The sequence below is a fragment of the Anomaloglossus baeobatrachus genome, chromosome 1, assembly GCF_048569485.1.
Source record: "Anomaloglossus baeobatrachus isolate aAnoBae1 chromosome 1, aAnoBae1.hap1, whole genome shotgun sequence".
NCBI lineage: Eukaryota > Metazoa > Chordata > Amphibia > Anura > Aromobatidae > Anomaloglossus > Anomaloglossus baeobatrachus.
The window spans coordinates 952,795,090-952,818,439 of record NC_134353.1 but is presented as its reverse complement, the minus strand read 5'-3'; the positions used below and the strand labels follow the sequence as shown (position 1 = coordinate 952,818,439).

Genomic DNA, 23,350 nt, shown 5'->3' with positions numbered 1-23,350 from the left:
GAGGGTGCAACGACAGACCCCGCACTACACATGAGGGAGAGAGAGCGACAGACCCCGCACTACACATGAGGGAGAGAGCGACAGACCCCGCACTACACATGGGGGAGAGAGAGAGCGACAGACCCCACACTACACATGGGGGAGAGAGAGAGAGACAGACCCCGCACTACACATGAGGGAGAGAGAGCGACAGACCCCGCACTACACATGGGGGAGAGAGCGACAGACCCCGCACTACACATGAGGGAGAGAGAGCGACAGACCCCGCACTACACATGAGGGAGAGAGAGAGCGACAGACCCCGCACTACACATGAGGGAGAGAGAGCGACAGACCCCGCACTACACATGAGGGAGAGAGAGAGCGACAGACCCCGCACTACACATGAGGGAGAGAGAGCGACAGACCCCGCACTACACATGGGGGAGAGAGAGCGACAGACCCCGCACTACACATGGGGGAAAGAGAGCGACAGACCCCGCACTACACATGGGGGAGAGAGAGAGTGACAGACCCCGCACTACACATGAGGGAGAGAGAGCGACAGACCCCGCACTACACATGAGGGAGAGAGAGCGACAGACCCCGCACTACACATGGGGGAGAGAGAGAGAGACAGACCCCCGCACTACACATGAGGGAGAGAGAGCGACAGACCCCGCACTACACATGGGGGAGAGAGAGAGAGACAGACCCCGCACTACACATGAGGGAGAGAGAGCGACAGACCCCGCACTACACATGGGGGAGAGAGAGCGACAGACCCCGCACTACACATGGGGGAGAGAGAGAGAGACAGACCCCGCACTACACATGAGGGAGAGAGAGCGACAGACCCCGCACTACACATGAGGGGAGAGAGCGACAGACCCCGCACTACACATGGGGAGAGAGAGCGACAGACCCCGCACTACACATGAGGGAGAGAGAGCGACAGACCCCGCACTACACATGAGGGAGAGAGAGCGACAGACCCCGCACTACACATGGGGGAGAGAGAGCGACAGACCCCGCACTACACATGGGAGAGAGAGCGACAGACCCCGCACTACACATGGGAGAGAGAGCGACAGACCCCGCACTACACATGGGGGAAAGAGAGCGACAGACCCCGCACTACACATGGGGGAGAGAGAGAGAGACAGACCCCGCACTACACATGAGGGAGAGAGAGCGACAGACCCCGCACTACACATGAGGGAGAGAGAGCGACAGACCCCGCACTACACATGGGGGAGAGAGCGACAGACCCCGCACTACACATGAGGGAGAGAGCGACAGACCCCGCACTACACATGGGGGAGAGAGAGAGAGAGACAGACCCCGCACTACACATGAGGGAGAGAGAGCGACAGACCCCGCACTACACATGGGGGAGAGAGAGCGACAGACCCCGCACTACACATGGAGGAGAGAGAGCGACAGACCCCGCACTACACATGGGAGAGAGAGCGACAGACCCCGCACTACACATGAGGGAGAGAGAGCGACAGACCCCGCACTACACATGGGGGAGAGAGAGAGAGAGAGAGACAGACCCCGCACTACACATGAGGGAGAGAGAGAGACAGACCCCGCACTACACATGAGGGGAGAGAGAGCGACAGACCCCGCACTACACATGGGGGAAAGAGAGCGACAGACCCCGCACTACACATGGGGGAGAGAGACAGACCCCGCACTACACATGAGGGAGAGAGAGCGACAGACCCCGCACTACACATGGGGGAGAGAGAGAGGGAGACAGACCCCGCACTACACATGGGGGAGAGAGAGAGACAGACCCCGCACTACACATGAGGGAGAGAGAGCGACAGACCCCGCACTACACATGAGGGAGAGAGACAGACCCCGCACTACACATGAGGGAGAGAGAGCGACAGACCCCGCACTACACATGGGGGAAAGAGAGCGACAGACCCCGCACTACACATGGGAGAGAGAGCGACAGACCCCGCACTACACATGGGGGAAAGAGAGCGACAGACCCCGCACTACACATGGGGGAGAGAGAGAGAGACAGACCCCGCACTACACATGAGGGAGAGAGAGCGACAGACCCCGCACTACACATGAGGGAGAGAGAGCGACAGACCCCGCACTACACATGGGGGAGAGAGCGACAGACCCCGCACTACACATGAGGGAGAGAGCGACAGACCCCGCACTACACATGGGGGAGAGAGAGAGAGACAGACCCCGCACTACACATGAGGGAGAGAGAGCGACAGACCCCGCACTACACATGGGGGAGAGAGAGCGACAGACCCCGCACTACACATGGGGGAGAGAGAGCGACAGACCCCGCACTACACATGGGAGAGAGAGCGACAGACCCCGCACTACACATGAGGGAGAGAGAGCGACAGACCCCGCACTACACATGGGGGAGAGAGAGAGAGAGACAGACCCCGCACTACACATGAGGGAGAGAGAGAGACAGACCCCGCACTACACATGAGGGGAGAGAGAGCGACAGACCCCGCACTACACATGGGGGAAAGAGAGCGACAGACCCCGCACTACACATGGGGGAGAGAGAGAGAGACAGACCCCGCACTACACATGAGGGAGAGAGAGCGACAGACCCCGCACTACACATGAGGGAGAGAGAGCGACAGACCCCGCACTACACATGGGGGAGAGAGAGAGGGAGACAGACCCCGCACTACACATGGGGGAGAGAGAGAGACAGACCCCGCACTACACATGGGGGAGAGAGGGAGACAGACCCCGCACTACACATGAGGGAGAGAGAGCGACAAACCCCGCACTACACATGAGGGAGAGAGACAGACCCCGCACTACACATGAGGGAGAGAGAGCGACAGACCCCGCACTACACATGGGGAAAGAGGAGCGACAGACCCCGCACTACACATGGGGGAGAGAGCGACAGACCCCGCACTACACATGAGGGAGAGAGCGACAGACCACGCACTACACATGGGGGGAGAGAGAGAGAGACAGACCCCGCACTACACATGAGGGGAGAGAGAGCGACAGACCCCGCACTACACATGGGGGAGAGAGAGCGACAGACCCCGCACTACACATGGAGGAGAGAGAGCGACAGACCCCGCACTACACATGAGGGAGAGAGAGCGACAGACCCCGCACTACACATGGGGGAAAGAGAGCGACAGACCCCGCACTACACATGGGGGAGAGAGAGAGAGACAGACCCCGCACTACACATGAGGGAGAGAGAGCGACAGACCCCACACTACACATGAGGGAGAGAGAGCGACAGACCCCGCACTACACATGAGGGAGAGAGAGCGACAGACCCCGCACTACACATGAGGGAGAGAGAGCGACAGACCCCGCACTACACATGAGGTAGAGAGAGAGCGACAGCCCCGCACTACACATGAGGGAGAGAGAGCGACAGACCCCGCACTACACATGGGGGAGAGAGAGCGACAGACCCCGCACTACACATGGGGAGAGAGAGAGACAGACCCCGCACTACACATGAGGGGAGAGAGAGCGACAGACCCCGCACTACACATGAGGGAGAGAGAGCGACAGACCCCGCACTACACATGAGGGGAGAGAGAGCGACAGACCCCGCACTACACATGAGGGAGAGAGTGACAGACCCCGCACTACACATGGGGGGGGAGAGAGAGTGACAGACCCCGCACTACACATGGGGGAGAGAGAGCGACAGACCCCGCACTACACATGAGGGAGAGAGAGCGACAGACCCCGCACTACACATGAGGGAGAGAGAGCGACAGACCCCGCACTACACATGAGGGAGAGAGAGCGACAGACCCCGCACTACACATGAGGTAGAGAGAGAGCGACAGACCCCGCACTACACATGAGGGAGAGAGAGCGACAGACCCCGCACTACACATGGGGGAGAGAGAGCGACGGACCCCGCACTACACATGGGGGAGAGAGAGAGACAGACCCCGCACTACACATGAGGGGAGAGAGAGCGACAGACCCCGCACTACACATGAGGGAGAGAGAGCGACAGACCCCGCACTACACATGAGGGAGAGAGAGCGACAGACCCCGCACTACACATGAGGGAGAGAGTGACAGACCCCGCACTACACATGGGGGGGGAGAGAGAGTGACAGACCCCGCACTACACATGAGGGAGAGAGAGCGACAGACCCCACACTACACATGAGGGAGAGAGAGCGACAGACCCCGCACTACACATGAGGGAGAGAGAGCGACAGACCCCGCACTACACATGAGGGAGAGAGAGCGACAGACCCCGCACTACACATGAGGTAGAGAGAGAGCGACAGACCCCGCACTACACATGAGGGAGAGAGAGCGACAGACCCCGCACTACACATGGGGGAGAGAGAGCGACAGACCCCGCACTACACATGGGGGAGAGAGAGAGACAGACCCCGCACTACACATGAGGGAGAGAGAGCGACAGACCCCGCACTACACATGAGGGAGAGAGAGCGACAGACCCCGCACTACACATGAGGGAGAGAGTGACAGACCCCGCACTACACATGGGGGGGGAGAGAGAGTGACAGACCCCGCACTACACATGGGGGAGAGAGAGCGACAGACCCCGCACTACACATGGGGGAGAGGGAAACATGATTTATGATTAACTCCTTTAACCCCTTCAGCCCCCAGCCTGTTTTCACCTTAAAGACCCGGCCATTTTTTGCAATTCTGACCAGTGTCACTTTGACAGGTTATAACTCTGGAACGCTTCAACGGATCCTGGCGATTCTGAGATTGTTTTTTCGTGACATATTGTACTTCATGTCAGTGGTAAATTTAGGACGATATTTTTTGCGCTTATGTGTGAAAAGTTTGGAAATTTGGCGAACATTTTGAAAATTTCACAATTTTCAAAATTTGAAATTTTATGCCCATAAATCTGAGAGATATGTCACACAAAATAGTTACTAAATAACATTTCCCACATGTCTGCTTTACACCAGCGCAATTTTCGAAACAAAATTTTTTTCCGTTAGGAAGTTAGAAGGGTTCAAAGTTCATCAGCAATTTCCCATTTTTCCAACAAAATTTACAAAAAAAATTTTTTAGGTACCACATCACATTTGGAGTGACTTTGAGAGGCCTAGGCGACAGAAAATACCCAAAAGTGACCCCATTCTAAAATCTGCACTCCTCACACTGCTCAAAACTACATCCAAGAAGTTTATTAACCCTTTAGGAGCTTTACAGCAACCAAAGCAATGTGGAAGGAAAAAATGAAAATTTTACTTTTTTACACAAAAATGTTACTTTAGCCATAAAATTTTGCATTTTCACAAGGGAATCAGGAAAAATGCACCATAAAATTAATTGTGCAATTTCTCCTGAGTACACCGATATCTCATATGTTGGGGAAATCAATTGTTTTGGCGCACGGCAAGGCTCGGAAGAGAAGGAGCATCATTTGAATTTTTGAAAGCAAAATTGTCTGGAATAATTACCAGATGCGATGTTGCGTTTGGAGACCCCCTGCGGTGCCTAAACAATGGAGCTCTCCCACAAGTGACCCCATTTTGGAAACTAGACCCCTGATGGAATTTATCTAGATGTTTATTGAGCACTTTGAACCTCTGGGGGCTTCACAAAAGTTAATAACTTTGAGCAATGAAAATAAAAAAAAAAAAAATTACCACGAACTTGTTACTTCAACCAGGTAGCTTTTTTTTTCACAAGGGTATCAGGAAAAATTGCAACATAAAATGTATTGTGCATTTTCTCCTGAGTACACAGATACCTCATATGTGGTGGAAATCAAATGTTTTGGTGCACAGCAGGGCTCGGAAGGCAAGGAGCGTCATTTTACTTTTCAAACGCAAAATTGTCTGGAATCGTTAGTGGATGCCATGTTGTGTTTGGAGACCCCCTGAGGTGCCTAAACAATGGAGCTCCCCCACAAGTGACCCCATTTTGGAAACTAGACCCCTCATGGAATTTATCTAGATGTTTACTGAACACTTTGAACCCCTGGAGGCTTCACAAAAGTTAAGAATGTTCAGCCGTGAAAATATATATATTTTTTTTTTTACCATGAAATTGTTATTTCAACCAGGTAGCTTTTTTTTCCACAAGGGTATCAGGAAAAAATGCACCATACAATGTATTGTGCAATTTCTCCTGAGTACACAGATACCTCATATGTGGTGGAAAGTAATTGTCTGGGCACACGGCGGGGCTCAGAAGAGAAGGAGCGCCATTTCACAGCAAAATTGGTTGGAATTATTAGCGTACGCCATGTTGCGTTTGGAGACCTCCTGAGGTAGTGGAAATTCCTTTCCTGATCCAGCAACACGTCCGAGATAGATGTGAATTAAAAATTCATTTTATTGAAAAATTGTTAAAACAGCAATCATCAGAATGACATCCAAAAAATTTTTTCTTTAAAAAGAAAGCGTCTTACGCGTTTCTGGCCATTGTGGCCCTTAGTCATAGACATATGTTATCCAAATGAAACACATCATTATGTGTTTCATTTGGATAACATATGTCTATGACTAAGGGCCACAATGGCCAGAAACGCGTAAGACGCTTTCTTTTTAAAGAAAATTTTTTTTGGATGTCATTCTGATGATTGCTGTTTTAACAATTTTTCAATAAAATGAATTTTTAATTCACATCTATCTCGGACGTGTTGCTGGATCAGGAAAGGAATTTCCACTACTTGCTGCTTTATATTCCTGAACACGGAATTCATATCCCTGCACCGTTCTGGGTCCTGGAGCCAGGTGAAATAATACTACGGGTGAGCTGAAAAAAACTTTCCTTTCAGACCCCCTGAGGTGCCTAAACAATGGAGCTCCCCCACAAGTGACCTCATTTTGGAAACTAAACCCCCATGGCATAAATCTACATGGGTAATGAGCACTTTGAACCCTCACGTGCTTCATACATTGAGGCATAAAAACAAAAAAGTACTTTTTTTTTCCACAAAATGTTATTTTAGGCTCCATTTTTTTAATTTGTACAGGGGTAACAGGATAAAGTGGACCGCAAAATTTGTTGGGCAATTTGTTCTGAGTACGCTGATACCTCATATGTGGCAGAAAAACACTGTTTGGGCGCACGGCAGAGCTCCAGAGGGAAGGAGCGTCATTTGACTTTTTAAATGGAAAATTAGCTGGAATCGTTAGCCGCACCATGTCGTGTTTGGAGATCCCCCTGATATGCCCAAAAAGTGGAGCTCCCCCACATGTGACCCCATGTTGAAAACTAGACCCCCCCCCAATACAAAGAAATATTAGTTTGGCATAATAAAAAATACAGACGTCAGTAAAAAAAAAAAAAATATATATGCACCTGCAACTGACACTAAGGCAAGCGCCACACGTGAGAGCAATGCACAAATCTCGCATCGCATCGCATCACCCGACACAGCCGCACACTCCTGTCTGGAAGAGAGCGACCGTGCCGGATGATGCGGAGTGAGGCTTGTGCATTGCTCTCATGTGTGGCACTGGGCTGACCCTTACAATATTCAGTAAAAAATACTGTAGTTGATGATTACTACAGTATAATTTTACTGGCCCTAAACTAAGTTTATTTGTATTTCTTTCTTAGTTTACAGAAAAAAAAATTAGGACGAACGCACAGATGTACTGCAAAAAGGGGGGGACTAGGTGGGATGGAAAAAAGATGGATGGAGGATAGAAGGGCGCAACGGATGCAGGAGCGGCGGAGGATGGGAGGGCGTGGCGGATGGAGGAGCGGTGGAGGATGGGTGAGGGCACAACGGATGCAGGAGCGGCGGAGGAAGGGGGGGCGAGGGGAAGGGTGGAAGGGGATTGGGAGATGAGATTGGGGATAGCTACCTTACAGAATGGATCTAGGCAGCAGGATTGCAGCAAATCCGGGAGGGGGGAGAGGGGGCAGAGGATTAAGGGGATGGGAGAGAGCAGGCAGCAGATCAGGGAGGGGGCAGAGGCTGATGGGGGAGTGAGGAGGCAGATGCAAGGGCGCAGAGGCTGATTGGGGAGTGAGGTGGCAGATGCAGGGGCGCAGAGGCTGATTGGGGAGTGAGGTGGCAGATGCAGGGGCGCAGAGGCTGATTGGGGAGTGAGGTGGCAGATGCAGGGGCGCACAGGCTGATGGGGGAGTGAGGTGGCAGATGCAGGGGCGCAGAGGCTGATGGGGGAGTGAGGTGGCTGATGCAGGGGCGCAGCGGCAGATGGGGAGAGAACTGTGGCTGATTGGGAGAGTGCGGTGGCAGATGGGGAGAGTGCGGCGGCAGATGCAGGGGCGGTGGAGCAGCTGATGGGGAGAGTGCGGCGGCTGATGCAGGGGCGGTGGAGCGGCTGATGGGGAGAGTGCGGCGGCTGATGGGGAGAGTGTGGTGGCTTATGCAGGGGCGGTGGAGCGGCTGATGGGGAGTGTGGCGGCTGATGCAGGGGCGGTGGAGCAGCTGATGGGGAGAGCGGAGCGGCACATGCTGGGGAGTGCGCAGCGGCAGATGCTGGGGAGTGCGCAGCGGCAGATGCTGGGGAGTGCGCAGCGGCAGATGCTGGGGAGTGCGCAGCGGCAGATGCTGGGGAGTGCGCAGCGGCAGATGCTGGGGAGTGCGCAGCGGCAGATGCTGGGGGAGTGCGCAGCGGCAGATGCTGGGGAGTGCGCAGCGGCAGATGCTGGGGAGTGCGCAGCGGCAGATGCTGGGGAGTGCGCAGCGGCAGATGCTGGGGAGTGCGCAGCGGCAGATGCTGGGGAGTGCGCAGCGGCAGATGCTGGGGAGTGCAGCGGCAGATGCTGGGGAGTGCGGAGCGGCAGATGCTGGGGAGTGCGGAGCGGCAGATGCTGGGGAGTGCGGAGCGGCAGATGCTGGGGAGTGCGGAGCGGCAGATGCTGGGGAGTGCGGAGCGGCAGATGCTGGGGAGTGCGGAGCGGCAGATGCTGGGGAGTGCGGAGCGGCAGATGCTGGGGAGTGCGGAGCGGCAGATGCTGGGGAGTGCGGAGCGGCAGATGCTGGGGAGTGCGGAGCGGCAGATGCTGGGGAGTGCGGAGCGGCAGATGCTGGGGAGTGCGGAGCGGCAGATGCTGGGGAGTGCGGAGCGGCAGATGCTGGGGAGTGCGGAGCGGCAGATGCTGGGGAGTGCGGAGCGGCAGATGCTGGGGAGTGCGGAGCGGCAGATGCTGGGGAGTGCGGAGCGGCAGATGCTGGGGAGTGCGGAGCGGCAGATGCTGGGGAGAGAGCAGTGGCTGATGGGGAGAGGGGAGCGGCAGATGCTGGGGCGGTGGAGCGGCTGATGGGGAGAGTGCAGCGGCCGCCGTGACGCTCTCCTCCCGCTGCGCCACCCCCTGCATCTGACGCCGCTTGCTCTTACTGCTGAGTAGCGGCATAACATGCAGGGGCGCAGCGGGAGAGTAGCGGCGTCACATGCAGGAGCGCAGCGGGAGAGCAGGGGCGAAGCACATGGAGCAGGGCAGCGGTGGATCGGGGGCTGTGACTCACAGATGGGCACCCGCAGGGATCGCTCTCATCAGATTCCACAGAGGGAGACGCTGAGGAGAGCGATCTCCTACAGCGAGCTCACCCGGTCCCAGAGGCACGGTGCTGCTTGGAGAAATCGGTCACAAGGCCAATCTCTCCAATCAGAGCTGGGGGCGGGTGCAGTAAAGCTCACTGAGCTCCAGCCAATGGCCAGTGCTGCAGCAGCACTGACATAGCTGGATTTCAATGCTTCAGCCATTTTCAATGGCTGAAACATAACACTGGCTGTGATTGGCTGACGAACGCCGTTGAGCCAATCACAGCCTCCGTAGGTCCGGGAAGGAGACACCACCCCTCCTGAGGTCAGGTACAAGTCCTCTCCTTCCCGAATCTACAGTTTTTTAAAACCGATCGCGGTGCCCGGTGCTCCGGGGCCGCGATTTCGCCATGACGGATCTATCCGTCATGGGTCTTTAAGTACCAGGGCACCATGACGGCTAGATCCGTCAAAGGTCGTGAAGGGGTTAAAGCCGGACAATTTTAGGACCATAAAGAAAGTGTTGGAGTCTCCTCAGATCAGATTCAGTCGGCGCCGAAAGAGGACGGAAGAAATCTACATCTTTATTGTCTCCAATGATTTCCCCTTATTATCTTCACATATTTTGTGTTTTTAGTTGATTCTTTTTTACATCATTTCATCCTCATTACAATAAGAGACTCTCTATTTTATTTTTCTAGATTGACCCATAAATGATGAATAAAGACGGAGACAAAATTATGGAGAAGATATTCAGCCTGAATCTGGAGATAATCTTCCATCTTACTGGAGAGGTGAGAGGTTCTGATGTCACCACATTACATCATTATCTATGGGAATAACAGAGGATATGACCGGGGAGGTGAGAGGCTCTGATGTCATCACATTACATCATTATCTATGGGAATAACAGAGGATATGACCGGGGAGGTGAGAGGCTGTGATGTCATCACATTACATCATTATCTATGGGAATAACAGAGGATATGACCGGGGAGGTGAGAGGCTCTGATGTCATCACATTACATCATTATCTATGGGAATAACAGAGGATATGACCGGGGAGGTGAGAGGCTGTGATGTCATCACATTACATCATTATCTATGGGGATAACAGAGGATATGACCGGGGAGGTGAGAGGTTCTGATGTCATCACATTACATCATTATCTATGGGAATAACAGAGGATATGACCGGGGAGGTGAGAGGCTGTGATGTCATCACATTACATCATTATCTATGGGAATAACAGAGGATATGACCGGGGAGGTGAGAGGCTCTGATGTCATCACATTACATCATTATCTATGGGAATAACAGAGGATATGACCGGGGAGGTGAGAGGCTGTGATGTCATCACATTACATCATTATCTATGGGAATAACAGAGGATATGACCGGGGAGGTGAGAGGCTGTGATGTCATCACATTACATCATTATCTATGGGAATAACAGAGGATATGACCGGGGAGGTGAGAGGCTCTGATGTCATCACATTACATCATTATCTATGGGAATAACAGAGGATATGACCGGGGAGGTGAGAGGCTGTGATGTCATCACATTACATCATTATCTATGGGGATAACAGAGGATATGACCGGGGAGGTGAGAGGCTCTGATGTCATCACATTACATCATTATCTATGGGAATAACAGAGGATATGACCGGGGAGGTGAGAGGCTCTGATGTCATCACATTACATCATTATCTATGGGAATAACAGAGGATATGACCGGGGAGGTGAGAGGCTGTGATGTCATCACATTACATCATTATCTATGGGGATAACAGAGGATATGACCGGGGAGGTGAGAGGTTCTGATGTCATCACATTACATCATTATCTATGGGGATAACAGAGGATATGACCGGGGGGGTGAGAGGCTCTGATGTCATCACATTACATCATTATCTATGGGGATAACAGAGGATATGACCGGGGAGGTGAGAGGCTCTGATGTCACCACATTACATCATTATCTATGGGGATAACAGAGGATATGACCGGGGAGGTGAGAGGCTCTGATGTCATCACATTACATCATTATCTATGGGAATAACAGAGGATATGACTGGGGAGGTGAGAGGCTCTGATGTCATCACATTACATCATTATCTATGGGCATAACAGAGGATATGACCGGGGAGGTGATGGACTCTGGAAATGTCTGTAGTGATATTAGTAATGTCTCCACACTCAGGATTACACAGTAGTGAAGACCTCTAGTGATCGCTGTCAGGCCCCTGTGTCTGAAGGACGGGGAGGAACCCTGAGCCCAATCCCGGGGCCTCCACCTCACCCCCGGATACATGAGGACATCAATGACCAGAAGATCCTAGAACTCACCCACAAGATGCTGGAGCTGCTGACTGGAGAGGTGACGCTGCTGGGAATGCTGGGACATTATACAGGACAGCACTGGAGGATTCTGGGTGATGACGGTATCATTGTGTTGTCAGGTTCCTATACGGTGTCAGGACGTCAGCGTCTATTTCTCCATGGAGGAGTGGGAGTATCTAGAAGGACACAAGGAGCGGTACAAGGAGGTGATGATGGAGGAGCCCCAGCCCCGCACATCACCAGGTAATAGACAGGACTGAATACACCCGGCCTATAATTATCTGTATGTAATAATGATGTCCGTCCTGTCTGTGTCTCCTGCAGGTCTCTCCAGTACGAGGACGACCCCAGAGAGATGTCCCGCTCCTCCTCCACAGGATCCTCAGGTAGATGGAGATCTCCCCTATGAGGTGTAGACGGCTGTGACCTCCTTGTGGTCAGTCTTGTTTTCTCCTCCAGTATTAGATGTTTTATACTTGTGTAATGAGAGCGGTGGAGACGGCAGGATCACAGCTGACCACAGACCTCACATACAAAATCAGTGGTCCAGCCAAAAATTGCTATTTCATCATCTAAGTGGAGACTGAAAATCCGTGGTCCAGCCCCATAATGACATTTCATCGTGTAAATACTGATTATTAATTTAGTGACAGGTGTGAATCTAGGGTTGGGAAACAACTGGTTAAAAGAGGGGAAAGATACATTAAAGATGAGTAGTTAATCCCACGATTGTGGTGGAAGGGGGCATAGGCGCGGTGTTTGAGGTGTACGTGGGGTAGGTGCTAATGTTCCTGCAAGCTCTATTATTATATTTATTATTATAGTGCCATTAATTTCATGGCGTTTTACAAGTGAAAAAGGGTATACATAAAAACCAGTACAACAATCATTAACAGTACAAAAAAGACTGGTACAGGAGGAAAGGACCCTGCCCGCGAGGGCTCACAGTCTACAGGGAAAGGGTGAGGGTACAATAGGTGAGGACAGAGCTGGTTGCGCAATGGTGTAGTGGACTGAGGGTTAGTGTAGGTTGTAGGCTTGTCGGAAGAGGTGGGTCTTTAGGTTCCTCTTGAAGCTTTTCACAGTAGGAGAGAGTCTGATATGCTGGGATAGAGCGTTCCAGAGTATGGGGGAGGCACGGGAGAAATCCGGTATGCGATTGTGGGAGTAGGAGATTAGAGAGGAGTAGAGAAGGAGATCTTGTGAGGATCTGAGGTTTGGTGCAGGTAGGTACCAGGAGAGTAGGTCACAGATGTAAGGAGGAGACAGGTTGTGGATGGCTTTGTAGGTTATGGTTAATGTTTTGAACTGGAGTCTTTGGGCAATGGGAAGCCAGTGACGGGATTGGCAGAGTGGTGAGGCTGTGGAATAGCGAGGGGAGAGGTGGATCAAGCTGGCTGCAGAGTTCAGGATAGATTGGAGGGGTGCAAGAGTGTTGGATGGGAGGCCAGAGAGCAGGAGGTTGCAGTAATCTAGGTGGGAGATGATGAGGGCATGTACTAATGTTTTTGCTGATTCTTGGTTAAGGAAGGTACAAATCCGGAAGATATTTTTGAGTTGTAGTCTGCATGAGGTGAAGGGGGCTTGGATGTGCAGCTTCAAGGATAGAGCAGAGTCGAGGGTTACTCCAAGGCAACGAGCTTGTGAGACTGGGGAGAGTGAGCAACCATCAAGTTTGATGGAAAGGCTTGGTGGAAGAGTTGAATGAGGAGGAGGAAAGACAATTAATTCTGTTTTTTCCATGTTAAGCTTTAGGAATCGCGCAGAGAAGAAAGGTGAAATAGCAGAGACATTGTGGGATTTTGGTTAGTAAGGAGGTAATGTCAGGTCCAGAGAGGTAGTTCTGAGTATCATCGGCATAGAGGTGATACTGAAAGCCTTGGGACTCTATGAGCTGTCCCAGGCCGAAGGTGTAGATGGAGAACAGCAGGGGTCCAAGAACTGAACCTTGGGGGACACCAATGGATAGAGGGTGGGATGAGTTGGTGTGAGAGTGGGAGATGCTGAAAGTTCAGTCGGTTAGGTATGAAGAGATCCGAGAGGCTCAAGTCTGTGATGCTCAGAGAGGAGAGAATCTGTAATAGGAGGGAGTGGTCTACTGTGTCGAAGGCAGAGGATAGGTCCAGGAGGAGGAGGACAGAGCAGTGTCGCTTGGCTTTGGCAGTTAGTAGGTCATTGGTGACTTTAGTTTGGGCAGTTTCAAGAGTGATGCAGCCGTAAGCCAGATTGTAACCGGTCAAAGAGGGAGCAGGAGGAGAGGTATAAGGACAGCTCAAGATGGATATGCTGTTCCAGTAGTTTTGAGGCACAAGGGATATGGGGCCGTAGCTAGACATAGGATGGGTCAAGAGAGGGCTTTTTAAGGATGGGTGTGATCGAAGCATGTTTAAAGCATGAAGGGAATACAGCAGTTGATAGTGATAGGTTGAATAGATGGGTTAGGGCTGGGATGAGGACTGCGGTGATGTTGGGGATGAGGTGCGATGGGAGCGGGTAAAGTGCACGGGGCATGTCATATCCAAAGACAACTGACAACTTCCGTTACCGGGTGGGCTACTCCGCTCCTTTTCTTTGGCAGCCTCACAATGGTATGACTTGTAGATGAGGGCCAGATAGAGCATGTGCTACAGTGGACAGCAAGCACTGCATCAAGTGGCATCTCCTCCTCTTCCTCAACATCACACACAGTACAGTCTTCAGAAGTAGCACCCCAATTACTCTTCTTCTCCCCGCGTCACAACTCTCCAACCATCCAGTGACTGTGGGGAATCACAGATGAGCGAGTCTGCAGAGCTGTTCACACATTCTATCCCATGACTATCAGAGGGTTTTTCTTCAGCGCTCTATTGGGAGACCCAGACGATTGGGGTATAGCTACTGCCCTCCGGAGGCCACACAAAGCACTACACTAAAAAGTGCAAGGCCCCTCCCCTTCTGGCTATACCCCCCCGTGGTATCACGGGTACTCCAGTTTTCAAGCTTTGTGCGAAGGAGGTCAGACATTCCATGCATAGCTCCACAGTTTTTAGTCAGCAGTAGCTGCTGACTATTTCGGATGGAAGAAAAGAGGGCCCATATAGGGCCCCCAGCATGCTCCCTTCTCACCCCTGGATGGTGTTGTAAGGTTGAGGTACCTATTGCTGGTACAGAGGCTGGAGCCCCACATGCTGTTTTCCTTCCACATCCCCTTGTAGGGCTCTGTGGAAGTGGGATCCTGCCGGCCTCAGAGCTCTGACGCCGGGCTCCATCCACAGACCCATAGCACCTGGTGGATGCCGAGCAGGAGTACCATCAGGGACAAGGCCCTGCATCATACAGGTACTCTGTGTCCCCGGCAGGCACAGACACACTCCGGGCTGGCTGGGTGTTGTAGTGCGCCGGGGACCGTAACGCTAGAGCTAGTGTTCCTACAGTTTAACTGGGGGACTTTTTCTGTGTTGTGGGAACGCAGCGCCGACCCCCGCTGGACCGGGCGGCGCTGCTGTGACTTGTGGTGCGCCGGGGACACGCCGACCGCGCTTTTACGGCGGTGGCGTTTATAAATCTAGTCCCCGGCTTTTGCGGCCTAGGACGCCGGCAGCTCCGATTCGTTCCCGCCCCCACCCTGTCAATCAGGGTAGGGGAGAGACGCTGTTTCACGGCAGCGACGAGGGCTGGAGCCTGATTTACATGCTCCAGCCCTCTCACTAGGCACAGAGGGAAGCAGGCTTCCCGCTTTTAGTCAGGAACGCCCAGGGCCCGCCCCCCCTCCTCTCTCAGGACGCCGGCAGCCATTACATGCATGTCTGGCTGGAGGAAGGACGCAAGGCTCTGGGAGACCTGGACTAGGGGGCTTTTGGAGATCACACACCCGCTCTTAAGCGGGCGGTAAGCGGCTTTTCAGCTGGCCCCTCTAGTGCCTCAGTGTGTATTAGTGTACTGTGTCACTGGACATATATATATATATATTTTCTTATTTCTTGCACTGTGAGGTCGCTCCTGGCTGTATACCCAGATCGTTCTGAGGAGGCAGCAACATGTCATCCACAAAACGCAAGGCTGCCAAGGCTAGGGCTGTGTGCACTGCGTGTGCTGCATGTGGGGCTGCTCTACCAGCAGGTTCCAAAGACCCCCATTGTGTGCAATGCTCAGATCCGGTGCTGCTTCGCCAGCCGGAGTCAGGAGAGATAGTGACCCAGGCTGAGACGCCTGTAAGTCCTGCCCCGGTGTCAGGGACAGACTTTGCAGTTTTTGCTGATAATATGTCTGTGACTATGGCAAAAATCCTTGAAACTTTGCAATCCATGCCTGGGGCTCAGCCTATGGACACGGCGAGGTCTATGTCCTCTAATCCCCCTCAGTTGGAACTTATCCAGACTGTAAGGGGGTCCCCGGCTTCCCAGGCTGAGTATTATGACTCAGATGATAGCCCCAGCCACCCTAAGCGAGCTCGCTGGGAAAGACCCTCAACGTCATCACATTGCTCAGGGTCTCAGCGCAATCAGTCTCCCTGTGATGCGTCTGAAGAGAGTGATCAGGAGTCTTTTCCTGGAACCCCTCTCAATCTGGATACCCCGGATGGGGACGCCATGGTTAACGATCTTATCTCAGCCATTAATAGTCTGTTAGATATTTCTCCCCCAGCCCCTTCAGCAGAAGAGGCAGCGGCTGAGCAGGAGAAGTTTCGTTTCCTCTACCCTAAGCGCAAATTGAGTGCTTTGTTGGATCACTCTGACTTCAGAGAATCAATCCAGAAACACGACGCTCATCCAGAAAGGCGTTTCTCTAAACGTTCTAGGGATACACGTTATCCTTTTCCCCCTGATGTGGTCAAGCGCTGGACACAGTGTCCAAAGGTAGACCCCCCGATTTCCAAACTTGCAGCTAGATCCATAGTTGCAGTGGAGGATGGCGCTTCGCTTAAAGATGCCAATGACAGACAGATGGACCTTTGGTTAAAATCTGTCTATGAAGCTATCGGCGCGTCGTTTGCTCCAGCATTCGCGGCCGTGTGGGCACTCCAAGCTATTTCAGCTGGTTTAGCAAAAGTGGATGCGATCATACATCCAGCGGTGCCGCAAGTGGCGTCCCTTACCTCACAGATGTCTGCGTTTGCGTCTTACGCTATCAATGCGGTTCTAGAATCTACCAGCCGCACCTCAATGGCGTCCGCCAATTCGGTAGTTTTGCGCAGAGCCTTGTGGTTAAAGGACTGGAAAGCAGATGCTGGTTCCAAAAAATGTTTAACCAACTTGCCTTTGTCTAGGGATAGACTGTTTGGCGAGCCATTGGCTGACATCATTAAGCAGTCCAAGGGTAAAGACTCTTCCTTACCCCAGCCCAGACCAAGCAAACCTCAGCAGAAAAAGTGGCAGCAGAGGTTTCAGTCCTTTCGAGGTTCGAGCAAGGCACAATTCTCCTCGTCCAAAGGGACTCAGAGGACGCAAAGAAACTCAGATTCCTGGCATGCTCACTCACGCCCCAAGAAAACAGCCGGAGGAACCGCTTCCAAAGCGGCTACCTCATGACTTCCAGCCCCTCCCCTCCGCATCTCCGGTCGGGGGCAGGCTCTCCCGCTTTTCCGACATTTGGATGTCACAGGTCAAAGACCGGTGGGTGACAAACATTTTGTCTCGCGGGTACAGAATCGAGTTCAGTTCTCGTCCTCCAGCTCGGTTCTTCAGAACCTCCCCACATCCAGACCGAGCAGATGCCCTGCTGCAGGCGGTGGACTCCCTAAGAGCGGAAGGAGTAGTGGTTCCCGTACCGCCTCAGGAACAAGGGCGAGGGTTTTACTCCAACCTCTTTGTGGTTCCAAAAAAGGACGGCTCGTTCCGTCCTGTTCTGGACCTAAAACTGCTCAACAAACATGTGCACGCCAGGCGGTTCCGGATGGAAACTCTCCGCTCTGTCATTGCCTCAATGTCTCAAGGAGACTTCCTTGCATCCATAGACATCAAAGATGCTTATCTCCACGTGCCAATTGCTACAGAACATCAACGTTTTCTACGTTTTGTGATAGGAAACGACCATCTTCAGTTCGTAGCTCTGCCATTCGGTCTGGCGACAGCCCCACGGGTCTTCACCAAGGTCATGGCGGCGGTGGTAGCAGTCTTGCACTCTCAGGGACACTCGGTGATCCCTTACCTAGACGATCTACTTGTCAAGGCACCCTCTCAAGAGGCATGCCAACTCAGTCTCCATGCTACGCTGGAGACTCTACAGACTTTCGGATGGATCATCAACTTTCCAAAGTCCACTCTGTCACCGACACAGTCACTAACGTATCTTGGCATGGAGTTCCATACTCAAGCAGCGAGAGTGAAGCTTCCGCTGAACAAGCAGCGGTCACTACAGACTGGGGTGCAGGCTCTCCTTCAGGGACAGTCGCACCCCTTACGGCGCCTCATGCACTTCCTCGGGAAGATGGTGGCAGCCATGGAAGCAGTTCCCTTTGCGCAGTTTCATCTGCGTCCACTTCAATGGGACATTCTCCGCCAATGGGACGGGAAGTCAACGTCCCTGGACAGGGAAGTCTCCCTTTCCAAGACGGCCAAGGACTCTCTACAATGGTGGCTCCTCCCCACCTCATTGTCTCAAGGAAGATCCTTTCTGCCCCCATCTTGGGCAGTGGTCACGACAGATGCGAGTCTGTCAGGGTGGGGAGCAGTGTTTCTCCACCACAGGGCTCAGGGGACGTGGACTCCGCAGGAGTCCACCCTTCAGATCAATGTTCTGGAAATCAGGGCCGTGTATCTTGCCCTACTAGCCTTCCGACAGTGGCTGGAAGGAAAGCAGATCCGAATCCAGTCGGACAACTCCACAGCGGTGGCATACATCAACCACCAAGGAGGGACGCGCAGTCGGCAAGCCTTCCAGGAAGTCCGGCGCATTCTGAAGTGGGTGGAGGACACAGCATCCACCATCTCCGCGGTTCACATCCCAGGCGTAGAAAACTGGGAAGCAGACTTCCTCAGTCGCCAGGGTATGGACGCAGGGGAGTGGTCCCTTCACCCGGACGTGTTTCAGGAAATATGTCGCCGCTGGGGAGTGCCGGACGTCGACCTAATGGCGTCTCGGCACAACAACAAGGTCCCGGCATTCATGGCGCGGTCGCGCGATCAAAGAGCTCTGGCGGCAGACGCCTTAGTGCAAGATTGGTCGCAGTTCCGGCTCCCATATGTATTCCCGCCTCTGGCACTCTTGCCCAGAGTACTACGCAAGATCAGATCCGATTGCAGCCGCGTCATACTCGTCGCCCCAGATTGGCCGAGGAGATCGTGGTATCCGGATCTGTGGCATCTCACGGTCGGCCGACCGTGGTCTCTTCCAGACCGTCCAGACTTACTGTCTCAAGGGCCGTTTTTCCATCAGAATTCTGCGGCCCTGAACCTGACTGTGTGGCCATTGAGTCCTGGATCCTAGCGTCCACAGGATTATCCCAAGGAGTTGTAGCCACAATGAGACAAGCTAGAAAGTCGACTTCGGCTAAGATCTACCACAGAACGTGGAAGATTTTCCTAGCATGGTGCTCTGCTCAGGGAGTGTCTCCCTGGCCATTTGCATTGCCCACTTTTCTCTCTTTCCTGCAATCGGGGTTAGAAAAGGGCTTGTCGCTCAGTTCCCTTAAAGGGCAAGTCTCGGCACTATCCGTGTTTTTTCAGAAGCGTCTAGCACGTCTTCCTAAGGTGCGCACGTTCCTGCAGGGGGTCTGTCATATTGTGCCCCCGTACAAGCGGCCGTTAGATCCATGGGATCTGAACAGGGTACTAGTTACTCTCCAGAAGCCGCCCTTCGAGCCTCTGAAGGAAGTTTCCTTTTCTCGCCTGTCACAGAAAGTGGCGTTTCTTGTCGCGATCACATCGCTTCGGCGAGTGTCTGAGCTGGCAGCTTTGTCATCCAAGGCTCCTTTCCTGGTGTTCCACCAGGACAAGGTAGTGCTGCGCACCATTCCGGAGTTTCTCCCTAAGGTCGTATCCTCGTTTCATCTTAATCAGGATATATCCTTGCCTTCCTTTTACCCTCATCCGGTTCACCGGTATGAAAAGGACTTACGTTTGCTAGATCTGGTGAGAGCACTCAGAATCTACATTTCACGCACGGCGCCCATGCGCCGTTCCGATGCACTTTTTGTCCTTGTCGCTGGTTCGCGCAAGGGATTGCAGGCTTCTAAAGCCACCCTGGCTCGATGGATCAAAGAACCAATTCTAGAGGCCTACCGCTCTGCGGGGCTTCCGGTTCCTTCAGGGCTAAAAGCCCACTCAACCAGAGCCGTGGGTGCGTCCTGGGCATTACGACACCAGGCTTCGGCTCAACAGGTGTGCCAGGCAGCAACCTGGTCCAGTCTGCACACTTTCACCAAGCATTATCAGGTGCATACCTATGCTTCGGCGGATGCCAGCTTAGGTAGAAGAGTCCTGCAGGCAGCAGTGACACCCCCGTAGGGGAGGGCTGTTTTTTGCAGCTCTAACATGAGGTATTTCTTTACCCACCCAGGGACAGCTTTTGGACGTCCCAATCGTCTGGGTCTCCCAATAGAGCGCTGAAGAAGAAGGGAATTTTGTTACTTACCGTAAATTCCTTTTCTTCTAGCTCTTATTGGGAGACCCAGCACCCGCCCTGTTGTCCTTCGGGATTTTTTTGTTGTTTGCGGGTACACATGTTGTTCATGTTGAACGGTTTTTCGGTTCTCCGATGTTTCTCGGAGTTAATTTGTTTAAACCAGTTTTCTTTTTCGCTCCTAATTGGGAGACCCAGACAGTGGGTGTATAGCTACTGCCTCTGGAGGCCGCACAAAGAACTACACTTAAAAGTGTAAGGCCCCTCCCCTTCTGGCTATACACCCTCCCGTAGGAGTACAGATTCCTCAGTTTTAGCTTTGTGCGCAAGGAGGTCAGACACGCACGCATAGCTCTATTGTTTTTAGTCAGCAGCAGCTGCTGACTATGTCGGATGGAAGAAAAGAGGGCCCATACAGGGCTCCCAGCATGCTCCCTTCTCACCCCACTGTATGTCGGAGGTGTTTGTAAGGTTGAGGTACCCATTGCGGGTACGGCGGCAGGAGCCCACATGCTGATTCCTTCCCCATCCCTTTTTACAGGGCTCTGGGTGAAGTGGGATTTACTGGTCTCCAGGCACTGAGACCGTGCTCCATCTACAGCCCCTGGAGAAGATGCTGGATGGAGCGGAGTACATCAGGGACATGGCCCTGCTTCCTCAAGGTACTCTGTGTCCCCGTGCATTTGGCGCTCACACCGCAGCATGCTGGGTGTTGTAGTGCGCCGGGGGACATCAGCGCTACGGCGCTTGTGCCATGGCCTCATTCAGCTTCGCTGAAGCAGGCACACTTCTGGGAATCGGTCGCGCCGGCCGCTGGGACTGCGGCGCGGCTGGCACTTGTGGTGCGCCGGGGACTTCAGCGCGGCCCGCGCTTTTACGGCGGCCGCGCTGATAACTCGAGTCCCCGGCTTTTGCGGCCTGCTTCCGTTCGTTCCCGCCCCCGGACCCGCCAGTCAGGAGAGGGGCGGGACGCTGGCCACGTCTGGGAATCGGTCACGCCGGCCGCTGGGACTGCGGCGCGGCTGGCACTTGTGGTGCGCCGGGGACTTCAGCGCGGCCCGCGCTTTTACGGCGGCCGCGCTGATAACTCGAGTCCCCGGCTTTTGCGGCCTGCTTCCGTTCGTTCCCGCCCCCAGACCTGCCAGTCAGGAGAGGGGCGGGACGCTGGCCAGTGCATCAGCGCCGAGGGCTGGAGTCGTTTTTACATACTCCAGCCCTCACAATCGGCACAGAGGGGACACTGTTTCCCGCACTTTTGTTTGGGAACTCCCACGGACCGCCCCTCTCCACAGACGCCGGCAGCCATTCCTGCTGACACGCTGAGCTGCAGAGGGGAGCCGGGGAGACCCAGACAAGGAATTCTGCGCCTCTTACCCGCTATTCAGCGGGCGGTAAGCAGCCCTCAGGGCTCACCCCCTCTTGTGCCAGTAGTATTCTTAGTATTTTGTTTCTACAAATACTTGGTATTACATAGCGCTGGTCGCCCTTTGGCTATAGACTCTCTCACATTGCAGAGAGCCAGCAGCATGTCGTCCGTAAAACGCAAGGGTGCCAAGGCACAGACATTATATGCTTCCTGCACCGCATGTGGGACTTTTCTACCGGCAGGCTCCACGGACCCCCATTGTGTGCAGTGCTCGGCCCCTGCGGCGCTTGCACAGTCGGGACCTCTGCTGGACGTGACCCAGGGTGTACCACCTGTGAATGCTGTCCAGGTGACAGGAACTGAGTTTGCAGCTTTTGCTGACAGAATGTCTCTCACTATGTCACAAATTCTTGACACATTGCGAGCTAGGCCTGTACTTCAGGCCACGGACACTGTGCAATCTTTGCCCCCTGGTCCCCCTCAGCTCCAAGCTCCGGGACGGGCATATACACCTCAGGGTGAAGACTCTGACTCGGACGATGGCCCCGGGCAGCCTAAGCGGGCTCGCTATGACGGGCCTTCACATTCATCTCAATGGTCAGGATCCCAGCGAGATGACTCTATGGGTGATGAGGCGGACGTAACTGATCAGGATTCTGATCCTGGGACCGCTCTCAATCTAGATACACCAGAGGGTGACGCCATAGTTAATGATCTTATATTTAACATCAATAAGATGTTAAATATTTCCCCACCAGCTCCTCTTGTGGAGGAGTCAGCTTCGCAGCACGAGAGAATCCATTTCAGATACCCTAAGCGTACTTTAAGCACTTTTCTGGACCACGCTGACTTTAGAGACGCAATCCAGAAACCCCACGCTTATCCTGAAAGGCGTTTTCCTAAACGGCTTAAAGATACACGCTATCCTTTTCCCCCTGAGGTGGTCAAGGGTTGGACCCAGTGTCCAAAAGTGGATCCTCCAATTTCCAGGCTTGCAGCTAGATCCTTGGTTGCAGTTGAAGATGGAGCGGCACTTAAAGATGCCACTGACAGGCAGATGGAGCTCTGGCTGAAATCCATCTATGAAGCGATTGGAGCGTCATTAGCGCCTTCTTTTGCAGCCGTATGGGCACTCCAAGCTATCTCAGCCGGGCTTGCGCGAGTTGACTCCGTCACACGTGCATTTGCCCCGCAGGTAGCACCATTGACCTCGCAAATGGCGGCATTCGCGTCGTACGCGATTAATGCTGTTCTTGACGCTACAAGCCGCACGGCAGTGGCGTCAGCCAACTCCGTTGTTTTGCGTAGGGCCCTGTGGTTGAGACATTGGAAAGCAGATTCTCATTCCAAGAAGTGCTTAACCAATTTGCCTTTTTCTCGTGACCGATTGTTTGGAGAGCGTTTGGATGAAATCATCAAACACTCCAAGGGTAAGGACTCATCCTTACCGCAACACAGACAAAACAGACCCCAACAGAGGAGGGGTCAGTCTGGTTATCGGTCCTTTCGAGGACCGGGCAGGTCCCAATTCGCCTCGTCAAAAAAGACTCAAAAAGACCAGAGACGCTCAGATTCTTGGAGGTCTCAGTCACGCCCAAAAAGGACAGCCGGAGGAACCGTTGCCAAGGCGGCGTCCTCCTGACTTGC

General features: G+C 53.4%; 1 pseudogene; it reads left to right on the top strand.

Moving 5' to 3' along the window:
• LOC142257024 (uncharacterized) overlaps nt 1–23,350 on the top strand; it is a 69,157-nt pseudogene that overhangs the window by 2,391 nt on the left and 43,416 nt on the right.